Source organism: Quercus robur, chromosome 5, assembly GCF_932294415.1.
Source record: "Quercus robur chromosome 5, dhQueRobu3.1, whole genome shotgun sequence".
NCBI classification, from domain to species: domain Eukaryota; kingdom Viridiplantae; phylum Streptophyta; class Magnoliopsida; order Fagales; family Fagaceae; genus Quercus; species Quercus robur.
In genome coordinates, this window is record NC_065538.1 from 42,659,834 (window position 1) to 42,672,656 (window position 12,823).

Here is a 12,823-nt window from a genome sequence, read left to right on the forward strand (position 1 = left end):
TATAGATATTTTTTCTTAAGTAGATTTATGATCTTATATAAATGTGTTATAACATTAATTTAAAAAAAAAATAGCAAATAATCACAATATACTAACAAATAAATTAATCACACTATTTACACTAACAAATAAGAAAAACAAAACATTTCCTAATATGTTCTAAATTTTTCTTTAAAAAAAACCTAGCAAATAATCACAATATACTAACAAATAAATTGATCACAATATTTACACTAACAAATAAGAAAAAACAAAACTTTTCCTAATATGTTCTAAAATTTTCTTTTAAAAAAATCTAGCAAAATAATCACAACATTGTAAAAATATTACCTGAGAATGTTGTGTGATGAGTGTTCTGTGAGTGAGTTGAATATAGAGACTGTGAGTTGAAAGAGTGTTCAAGAGAACTTATATTCACAATACAGAGAGAGCATATAGAGACTGAGTTGAAAGAGTTGAAAGAGTGTTTAAGATAACTTATATTCACAATACAGAGAGAGCATATAGAGACTGAGTTGAAACAGTTGAGAGAGCATATAGAGACTGAGTTTCTGATATTCACAATACAACTTATTCCCACGGCAAGAGAGAACTTATTGGAGCTGGGACCCACAGACACATGGAGGGCTGGGGACTGAAGCTGCTGTGGGGGAACTGTGATGCCCACGTGAAAGCTGCTGTGGGATGGGAGTGTTGCTGTTTGATGGAACTGATGCTGGTTTATAAAAGGAAATCGAGTCCAAAGGACTCGGTTCCTAAGCCTGAAAAACGAGTTCGTTAAACTCGACTTCTAAGGCTGGAAATCGAGTCCAATGGACTCGGTTTCCAGGCTTTGAAACCGAGTGCAAGGGACTCGGTTTCCATGCTTTAAAACCGAGTCCTTTGGACTCGTTTTCTAGCCTTAGAAGTCGAGTTCTTTTAACTCGATTTCTAGCAATAATAAACTAATAAACCCAGGAAATCGTGGATACTGAACTCGAGTTGCTATATTCCAAATTAGTTTCAAACGTTTCCTAACTAATGAAATAGTTTCGGTTTCAAGGTTATTTTCTAAAAAATCCCTTGTATTCTGCGTTTTGTAGCCGTTGAGATAAAGAAGAGAGAAAGAGAGTGAGGAAGAAAGAGAAAGGGAGGAAAGAGAAAAAAATATTTTTTTAATTCAACCGGTATTAGTTTAATGAGAAATAATCTTTGCAAAAGCTACAGTGATTACTACAGTGCTCTCCAAGCCTGGAGAGCTACTGTAGCAAATCTAAAAAAAAAATTTGGAGATGCCGAGGCTGTTGGACTTCATTTCGGGCGTGAATAGTGGCTTTTTTTTCCAAAATTTAGAGATGCCTAGCCCTGTTGGAGATGCTCTAAGCCTTCACATTAAAGGTTCTAAAACCTGTATGTTTGGTAACTGTTTTTTTTTTCTTTTCTTATTTTTTGTTTTCAAAAATAATTTTCTATTTTTGAAACTAAAAAACTTGTTTGGCATCTCAAAATTGACAGAAAACAAAAACTGTTCTCAAAACTCAATTTGTGAAGGAAACTGAAAATATGCAAAAGACTATTTTCAGTTTCTAATTTTCAAAAGTCAATGAAAATACGCATTTAATTTAATGAATTTTTCTTATTTAATGAGTTAGTATTAAATTTTAAATCCTAGAAATAACATATTTTAGTATTTTCTATTTTTTTCTTTAAAAAACTTTTTTTTTAATTTTAACTAACTAAACATGTTTTTTATTTCAAAAATACAAGAAAATTGTTTTTTCTTTATATTCTTAAAAACAAGTTTCTGAAAATAGAAAACATAAACTGTTACCAAACATAACCTGTTTTTAGTATCCAAAAAGATACTTTATCTATTTTAACATATCACTTTACAATATACTCTATATTAAATAGTGACAATGATGAAATTCATTTCCATCCTCTAACTTTTCTTTCGTTCAATTGAATTCTCTAAATTTCAAATTTATTCAATTCAGGCATTCTGTCCAATTTTATTAAAAAAATTTACTTAAAAAAATGTTATTTTCACATAAAAAAATCTATAAAATTCATAAAAATATTTTATAGATTTTTTTATGTAAGAATTTTTTTTAAAAGAAAAATCTTTTTTCATCAGTTATAATTGCATGCTAAACAGAATTTTTTTAACAAAATTGGATAAAAAACCTAAATTGAATAATTTTGAAACTTAAAAAATTCAATTAAATGAAAGTAAAGTTAAATGACTAAAATGAATTTCAGTAATGCACTTTGCATTTTAACCTTAAATATTACTATATTTTTACATACAAACAATTAAAATAATTTGAACGACCCATTAAATAATATAAACAACTCAACATATTAATAAATATCATCAAGAAAAAGAGAGGAGAGAGAGAATAAAAATTATTAAAATAAAATATAAGAGTTCACTGTAACAGAATGTTATAAATTTTTAGATATAGCGCTTTTGATGCAGTATGATTTTTATGGTTTGAAGCTTATGAGTGATTTTACAGCCTCTAATGTGAATGCTATGTAAAAATTACATACCACTATACAGGCCTGTAAAATCAGCTTATATAGGACTGGGCCCTCAAGGTCTGCCACTGTCGTATTGTCGTAGGAGCTGCCGAAATTGGACAGCGAACACACTGCAACCAAAAATCAGAGAGAAGTGAAAAACACACATTCCCAGATGAAAAGCAGAAAAGTGAACTAATAAGTACGACCCGGATGGTACATTAGGTTCATAGAAAAGTTGTAGATAGAGCATAGTTTTCTAATACAAAGATCAGAGAGAAGTGAGGAATGATGCTAAATATAAAGCACCTTTGGACTGACTTGGGCATGAAAGTAAGCAAACAAACCTAGGTGTGTTATTTATTCATCCAAAAATAAATAAAAACACTAAGGGTTATCTTAGCATGTCCATAATACGATAAATTATATCTTATTTCGGGTGTGTATCTCATATTTCTCACAACAAGTGTGTCCTACACATCTATGGAACTCACCTACTATGAGAGAAATGGCGTATACATGTATACCATCTCCCATAATACATGTATAGATATATTCTTAATATATTATATAAGATAGTTGGGACTTTTAAAGTAAGCCAAACACAACTCAAATTCTCATTCTAAGATGTTGTTTATATAACCTGAATAGAGGAAAATTCATCATTGATTGACTCAACTATTACTCATGATATAATGAATTTATTTTCTTCTTAATAAAGTTACAAGTTTTTATATATAAAAAAGTTTTATGATGGATGCGTTTTGTCTCTGTGTTGTGCTAAGAAGTTTAATTAAATTGTTCTGAATCTATAATCTTTTTTTTTTATATGAGTAATTTCAAAATATTTTGTCCCCTTACATTCATTAGATCTGTATAACAAATAATTTGTGACGGTACATGTAATATTATGGTCATATTATCGTGACAAGCAACAATCAAATTATTTAAATATCATGTGAACTAAATGAGATAATGTAAAACTGCTTTAATTCAGAAACTTAATGTTGCCCACATAGATTATTACTACCAACCATTTCAGCATTACCCCCACAAAAAAAAAATAAAATAAATAAATAAATAAACCATTTCAGGATTAATAATAGAATACAATCATTGTTATTCTTTTTTTTTTTTTTTTTTTTTTGATAACCTATCATTAATATAATAAAATGAGTTTTTATTTTATTTATTTCTATAGAAGATCCTTTGCATCTCTTACGGAAGTAATTAGAGGTTACTCTCAAGTTGAATTATCTATGGAGTTGTCATAAGATTTTTATTATATCATATTTACGTTAATTAAGTTGATTTATTGAGCTAATTTTGAATTTCTACGATATCATGTTTACATTTTTAGGGTACAATAGCACTGGTCGATTTTGAAAAATGTAAATTGTAGTAATACCTAGAATTTCTTCATGATTTTTGGCTATTAAAATTATAATAACGTGTATTCCGTGTTTCTATAATAAAGATAAAACAAAAATTGAAATAGATGTAAAGAGTCTCATGCTAAATTGCCATCAAATTAAAATGGAGCACAGTAAATTTTACATTAAAAAAAAACAAAAAACAAAAAAACAAAAAACAAAAAACAAAACGAAACAAAACGAATGAAAGTTAGCAGACATAAGCCCAAATTTTCACGTAGCAGTTTCTCGCAGGCCTGAAAATTCAGCTTTTAACCCAACTTGTATTGTAGCATTCGGACTGGGCCTACCAGGTGATCAGCCACAGACACACTGTGGCAGGAGCTTCGGAAACAGGACCTGCATCAACATTCAACAGCCATGGAAATAACTAAAGATGAATCGATATTCCATTTTCGTCACCAAATTCATTAGACCACTCGCAAGGAAATGGACCGGGACACCACAATTTCAGAGAGTCCAGCTCAACCCTAGAAAGTATAGGGGTTAGGGTACCTTACTGTTTCCGTTTTCAACTAACTATTTTGCTTAGTTAGAGTAGGTGGTCCACAGGGTGGTTAGACTTAAGAGCAGTCTCCAAAGTCCCAATTGGTCAAGGTCAACAGAGGACCATTTTATGTTTTCTTCTCGGATAGAGAAAATGGGGCTTTAGGTTAGGCGGAAGTCTATTTTGTATTTATCATCCATCATCATCTTACATGCTATCGAATTCTATACTCTATACGGGTTAGAAATTATGGATGAATGATGATAGACCATAAATACATAATAGACTTCTGCAACAATTTATTTAACTTTTTTTTTTTGGTTAGAAAGTGTGCTAAAAAATATTTATATATATATTTTTTAAAGAGAGTTTCAATTTATGACGTCTTCTAATAATAGTTTTTTATTATCAGACTAAGACATCAATCAGTTTTTGGTATAGGCAAGGATTGAACCCCATATCTCTTATACAACTATTAGAGATTTTACCAATTGAGTTAACTGGAACCCACAAAAATATTTATGCTTTGAAAGAGTGAATTTTTTTTTTTTTTTTTTTTAAGTTGTACATAATATAAATAGTTTCACCTTATTCATAAGTAGGGTTTAAATGAGATTGAGAGATCGTAACGACACCTGCAAATAACCAAAGATGAAGAGAGGTACATTACCAACTTTATTTGCCATTTTCCTAACCAAAAATGCGGTTTAAGTGTCTGTTTAACATGATTAATTTTGTCAACTTATTTTACTATTTAGTTTATTTTTGCTATTATTTATGAATCTCACTACATTTCTTGGTACTATTTATGAGTCCCATTGTACTATTTCAGCTAACTTTTACATTTATCTACGTTACTTTCAATAAATAAAAAAATTTAATTTTAGTAAAATAAACGGATCCAAATGAACCATTACACCAAAATCCATTAGTCCCAATTGATAAACAGTACCACCAAAATCCATTAGTCCACTCGCAAGGAAATGGACCGTGACACCAAAATTTCAGAGAGCCCAGCTCCATAGAAATATAGAATTAGAGTAGGTGGTCCACGGGTTAGTTAGACTTGAGAGCAGTTTCCAAAGTCCCAATTGGTAAACAGTACCACCATAGGACCATTTCTTGTTTTCTTCTCAGACAGGTACAATTGGGCTTTAGGTTAGGATAGCATGTAGGATTATGGATCATAAATACAAAATAGACTTCTGCAACAAAATAGGGTAAAAAGGAATTCTATACTCTTACGCAAGGTTGTCAAAGTCACGATCTGAATAGTGGGATAATATGATTTTATGATCTCGCCTCATCAAAACGTTTAGAATCGCACTAGAATCGTAAAAATGGTAGGATCGTACGTAGAATCGTAGGATTGTATGGGATCCTATCGATCCTACCAAAAACATTGTTTTTTTGTTTTTGTTTTTTGTTTTTGTTTTTTTTGTTTTTTTTTTTTTTTTTTTGGGATAAATCTTTTGTTTTGATGAAGTTTTAAGGGTTTTTATTTCTTCATATTGTGATGGTATAACTTTTATTTTTTATTTTATAAAATTATGTCAACCTAAGCAAATGTTTTCTAGTTTTTAGTTCACAAAATTAAAATGAAAGAATGCTTCACCATTTCTAAATAAAGAATTTGATGTTGGCTTTGCTGCATTTTAAGTTATAATATTGTTAAATTTGTTTGATTAATATACTAATTTGTGTTCTAATATTACTAAAATATTTTTTTTATATAATTTTATTAGTTATGCTTGTATTTGTATATTGATTGATTGATTTTTTTTTAGCATGCTTTTTAATTGTTGCTGAGTGGTGTAACTTAAATAGTTGAGTGTGAAATTGTATCTTGATGTCTTTTACAACTCTAGTATATAAATATATAATGTCTACATAGATGATGAAATGGATGATGATGATGATTAGGAATTTAGGACGGTGATTATAAGAACCTTAGAATGGGAATAATTAAATGTTCACTTCACCTTAATATTCATCTTGCTTTGGATTTCATATTGTAATTAGCTAGTTTTCATTTAGTAACTTACTTTGGATTTCAAATTTGGAACTTAGAACTTAGAAATATTTTCCATATGTTTTGATAAATATTTTGGTATTTGGTTGCTAATTAAATATTTATTGAACTTTTTAAATATATTGGGTAAAAACTTAAATATATTTGTTTCGTTAGTATAGACTTAGCGATGCATGACATGCAAATTGCAACATATGATGCAAATCTAAGTTTTTTTATAAATGAATTTATAATTTATGTGATTATTCAACATACAAAGCCATTATCAATGTGTTTTTTTGCTTTAAATCTGAAAATATGTAAGATCTTATAATTCACGATCTGAATCCTACAATCTACGATCCCACCTACCTTCAACGATCCTACGTAGGATCCAAATTTTAACAACCTTGCTCTTACGATAGACATAAATACATAATAGACGTCAGCAACAAAATAGGGGAAAAATGAATTTTATTCTATTAAGAGAAAGAGGTTGTGGATTCAATAGGGACAAACTCCATTGGTATTCATTTGGAAATAGTTCATTTAGGGTCCGTTTGGGATTCACTTATTTTGCTGAAATTGAGAACTTTTTGCCGAAAGTACTGTTGATAAAGGCAAAAATTAGTTGAAATAGTACTATGGGACCCATGAATAATACCATAAAGTGCAAAGGGACCCATAAATAGTAGCAAATATAAACTAAATAGTAAAATAAGTTGACAAAAATAATTTTTTCCAAACGGACACTTAGTTTTTGCTTGAAGTGTACTAAAATATATTTGTACTTAAAAAAAAGTAAAGAAAAAAAGATTTAAAAAAACTGTATATATAATAGTAAAAAAAAAAAAAAACAAGTTCGCTTATTTTGTAAATAATCTCACCTTTTTCATGAGTAAGGTTTAAGTGGGGTAAAATACAGTAACCACAACGGCAAACTAAGGACCCTGTTACTAATGCTTCAAGAGGGGTTCATTCCCTGACTTGATAAAAAAACCTAATGTATAAAATATTATTTTATTAGTTTAATTTACTTTTAAAAAGATTTTTGCACACTTAAATCTTGTACACTTTGACATAGATCAGTTCAACCCAAAACTAAACAACACAAATCAGTCCATCCCAAAACCAACCAATAACATAAATCACAGATCTATCTCTCATGAATCTCTTTTCTCTATTTGAGTATTGTTATCTCCGATTTTAAGAGTAAATAATGAGTGTTTGTGAGTTGTAAGTGTATCTCTTTTTATTATAAAATTATATATTATTTGTATGAGTGTGTCTAATACTAATTGTGTGCATTATTTATTTATTTATCTATTTATTTTTGTTATAATGTTATTTGTGTGAATGTATACGTGTATAGTATAAATATAATATAACTTTATATAATTTAATAATTAGGAAATATAGAGGGTTTGTTACATGTGTGTGTATTGTTATCATGTTATAATAACATTTTGTTATAAAGTCAGTGATTAAAAAAAAAAAAAAAAAAAAACTAACGATTCTTCAAACATTTGGTTGGTTAAGTAGACATATAGAGTATTATTTATATATCTATGGATGAGTGTAGCTTTTTACGTCAATAATTAAGACAATGCATGTAGGTTAAGTTTTGTCATTTAGTTTAAAATATTTTTATAAAAACAGTGACAGATAGATAATCACAATTGCATAAAACGACCACATTTTATACAAACTTTACAAAATAAAATGATTACTCTTACCTACTTTGATAATAAATAATGAAAACTTATAATGATATCAAAATATAAAAACTTGTAGAAAGAAATAGTAAAATGTCATGTATTTGTGTGATTCTTATTTTTTTTGGGTTAATAACTTAATATATTTAAGTTTTTTTATATTAATTTTTTAAATTTAAATTTCTTAATAACTCGTGAAATGAAATTCTAAACCGCTGCAGCTGCAAACTCCCTTTTATTATTGAATTGTGTTAATGGGCATTGTAAGATGCCCGTTAACTGCAACCTATTATACTTTTTTTGCAATTTTATGTCATATTTTTAAAGCTTTTAAGTTGTGAAGCCAGTTTTATAAAGAGAAAAAAAAAATATTAAAACAAATTGTGAAGTTAATTTTATATACTAAATTTTTTTTATTAAATGAAACCCGCGTGAGTACAACCTTAACAACAATACTAGTTAACATTTGCCTTTATTATTAAGAAAACGCAAAAGAATGGTAGCGTTTGTCCACAAATAGGTGATTGTAGTGTAGGAGCAGTTGTAACTCCCAAACGGATGTGAACGTCACTTCCCACCACCTCTGCTCCTCTTCATCTTCGTCTTCGTCTTCGTGTCCAGGGACGTGGCTTGGGGCACGTGCCACTCCCACCCTGATGATATAAGCAACCCCAATGGGCCATGGCCCATGTTCCACTTCACAGTTTCTGACTTGTCAGAGACCCAACTAAACCAAACCAAACAAACAAATATATATCTGCTTTTTTCGTATATGAGAGAGAGAGAGAGAGAGAGAGTATTGTGACAGTTATCTGGGCACCCATCTATTTAGACTTGAATACCCAAAATTACCCCTTCTTATTGGAATTGAATGGATGTGGGTTTTTCTCTTAAAATGGGTATGAAATATGAATAATGCATTTAATATGTTATGTAATTAGGACAAGTCTTGTGCGTCATCCTCTAATCTATGAGTCAAAAGATACCACACTTCACCAATAGCTTATCCCTCTATATTTAATGTAATGGTGCTCGATATCACTAAACCTCATATATGGGTGGTGAATCATGGATACATATATATCACTCAATGTTTTTTTTTATTTTATTTTTTATTTTTTATTTTTTTATTTTATGATTTTGATAAAACTTCTATCGCAAACAAAAAATCCAACAGGTTACAAATGAGAGCCACAGACAGTGGCTTGCTCCAGAGAGAATTACGTTAGAGAAACTAGAAGGAGCTGATCCCAATATAATTGTGAGTTTATTACTGCTTCCCAATTATTGAAAAATGTGTTTTTTAAGGGGAAAAAAAATGTTACATAACTGCAACGTGTATCATGCAGTATCAACTCTACATATATGTATCAAAAAGATTTTTTTTTTTTTTTTAAAGGTGTCTTTTCAGGAAGAAAAGGATGTACCATATCTTCAACGTGTGTCATGCAGAATCAAGTCTAGAAGATATGTGTAAATTATGAATGTATGAGTCTTAAGGAATATAGCAAAAAAGAGGAGTCGGAAGGAATACATATCATTTATCTAGTATCTTATTCTATCTCGTGGAATCCAATTTAAAACATGACCAGTCCACAATCTCATTAAAAAATAAATAAATAAAAAAATTACAACAACCTTTTAAGTACCTCACATGTTTTTCTCAACAAAAAAAAAAAAAAAAGTACCTCACATGTAATTATTGTGACCAAAATTTATTTTATTTTATTTTCTTTTGTATTGTTTTGTTAAAAAAAGTGATTGTATGGTTGAATAAATGAGATGATAGTCAACTCATTAGATATCTTTTATGCATTATTTTTAATTATAATTTTAATAAAAATCTAGCAATTTTTAGTTTATGCATTATTCATGGATCATTATTTTGATCAAATTCTTTAATGTAGAATAAATGTTTAAAATTTTTATAACTCAATGACATTTTAGATTTACACTAAATTCATGATCTATTTTAAAGAGTAGAAATTTTAATTCTTAGTTACTAGTACTTGAGTGCATGATTTTTTTCCCTTTTTCTTTTCTTATTTTTACTTATGAAAATGGTAGAAGGAGTATTATAGCTAATATTATTCTTATTCGATAGAAGTTTTACTATCAAACGAAATAAAAGAGAGAAGGTTCTTGTAAGGACCGAATTTGGACTGGACCCAGTATAGGATTAGATTTTAGCCCAACAAGCCCAAACAATGAATTTGTAGAATGTGGGTGAAAGAACTAGTTCTATTCTAGAAGAAAAACAATAATAATTGCTGATTTCAGAGCATTAAACACAAATAAGATAAGAAAATCTGTCATCGGCACGACTTGAGGAGCTATGTTATAATGTATTGTTGATGAACAAAGTTACAAGAGTTCAAAGTATTATTACAAGGATTTCTTGGTTTTTCCGATCCCCCTTCTTTAGGCCACCTTCCCATGCTATATATTACAATCATGGTATCATCTCTACCATACATGTGTAGGATAGATTTTAGGAATTCCTTCTTGTCCCATCCAACACCTCCCAGAGCCATTAACTAGTAGCTATAAAGCTGCTTAACCACTGTTCAGGTATCACCTCCACATTAATACGGCCAAAAAGTTAGTTGGGAGACATTTAATGTGGAGGTAACAGCTTTTGAAGATATTTGTTGCCTTCCTTTGCTCATCCCTTATCCAATGTCCGACTCCTAGTTGTGATGCAACCTTGAAGAATGTCCAGGATGATAAGACATTCTTACTGACCTCGAATCTCTGTTTCCGAGATGGCTTTTCTCTTCGGATGTATTTTAGACTATCACATACAATCTTTATTTCTTCCTTTTATACCATTCCCATTATAATTTTACTTGACCATCCTCGGATTGGTTAATATCCTCGGATTTGGCCATAGGCCCAATTCAAATAGTTTTAATTGTACCTTCTAGATAATTGGCCCCCACAGTTCCATTTTTACTTTTTTCTAGAGAATTTCAACTTTTGACGTTCACTCCTGATCTCTTTATCATCAAACTAATACACTAATCGATTTTTTGTGTAGGCGGAAATTGAACCCCATATCTCGTATTCAACTATCAAAGATTTTACCAATTGAGTTAATTGGAATCTACTCCCATTTTTACTTTATTGTGATTGTTTGCTATTTAAAATTTAATAGTGTTATAAGTGAAAGAATAGAAATCATAAACTTGTCCCTTAAAGTTTAGATATTTTTAGCATGTGGAGCATTCCATAGTGTGATATAGAAATAAAGAAAAAGAAAATTAAGAGAAAAGGCGAAATTAAGAAAGATTAGAATTAACATGGTGCAGTTTAAAAACTTACATCTACGATAAAAAAGAACTCTATATGGCTACATGTTGTTATAATGAGTTTTTTTATTACAAAGAACAAGTTTGACAATATAGGAATATATTAGGCTTAATATGGCAACCCTAATTAAAACCATAGTATTTCATGGTATTACAAATAATGATAGCTCATGGCACTATAAAACAATGATAGCCTATGGTATTTTCAAGACCAGGATCTACAAATTTATGGAAATATCCTAATATATTTTTAGGGTAAATTACAAAGTTGGTTCTTATCTTTTACATTACATTTTAATTGTGTCAATTTGGTCCTTAACCTTTTTAGTGCTGTGTCAATTTAATCCATGTCGTTACCCTTGAATGGAAAAAGTTGATGTGTCAAATGAAATAATAAAAAATTATTTTCATACCACGTCAACAACCAACTATACCACCAGATTAGAATCATCAGATTAAAAAAAAAAAAAAAAATGTCACACGTAAGATCAAGTTTGGGAAAATTCTAAAGTCTCTAATTTCCTTTCTTCTCCCTCACCCACACGCTAGTCAAGATCAAATTGCGAACGGCAATGAGGATTTTGTGCCTCCAATTGAAATAGGATTGTTGACAATGAAAGAACCTCTGACATCGTTGTTGCTGTCTTTACTAGTTATGGAATCATGCGACATATAGAACACGATTTCATAAGTTATGAATGCTTTAAATTTGAGGCCAAAGAAGGAGAAGGGGAATAGGAAAGAGGGTCAGAGTATAGGATTGGTGCCGTTGAGTGCGGAGTTAATGGTGGTGATGCAGGAGATGATTAAGATGGAGGTGAGAAGCTATATGATTAGGTTATAAAAGAAGCATGGAGCTGGATCTAGGATTTGTATGGGTATGGATATAAGTATGGGTATGGGTATGAGAGGTGAGGATGGGTTTAGGAACGTGGCTGTGAAGAGAATCAAAATTAGTATTATTGAATAGTTGTGACTTGTGATGGCGATGAAAAAAAACTAGGTGTTTGGTTTTTTCTTGCGGTAATTATAGTGGCGGCTCCATGAATTTTTCTCAGGGTGTTCCATAAGGAGTATAAATTACACAACCCACTATGCATTATCTATGGCTCAACCCATTGTCTAATATAATTTAATTTGTTTGTCTTTTATAATGTATTAGTTAATTAAATTATTAATTATTATTGTTTAGTTGCTTCATTACTTTTCTTTACTAACTACTAGCAGTTTAGCACACACTCCACTGTGAATGAACACACATCCCATGTGCATTATCTATGGCTCAACCCACTACCTAGTGCCTAACATAATTTAATTTTTTGTCTTTTATACTGCCTCTACATACCTTTAGCCTTTACTGC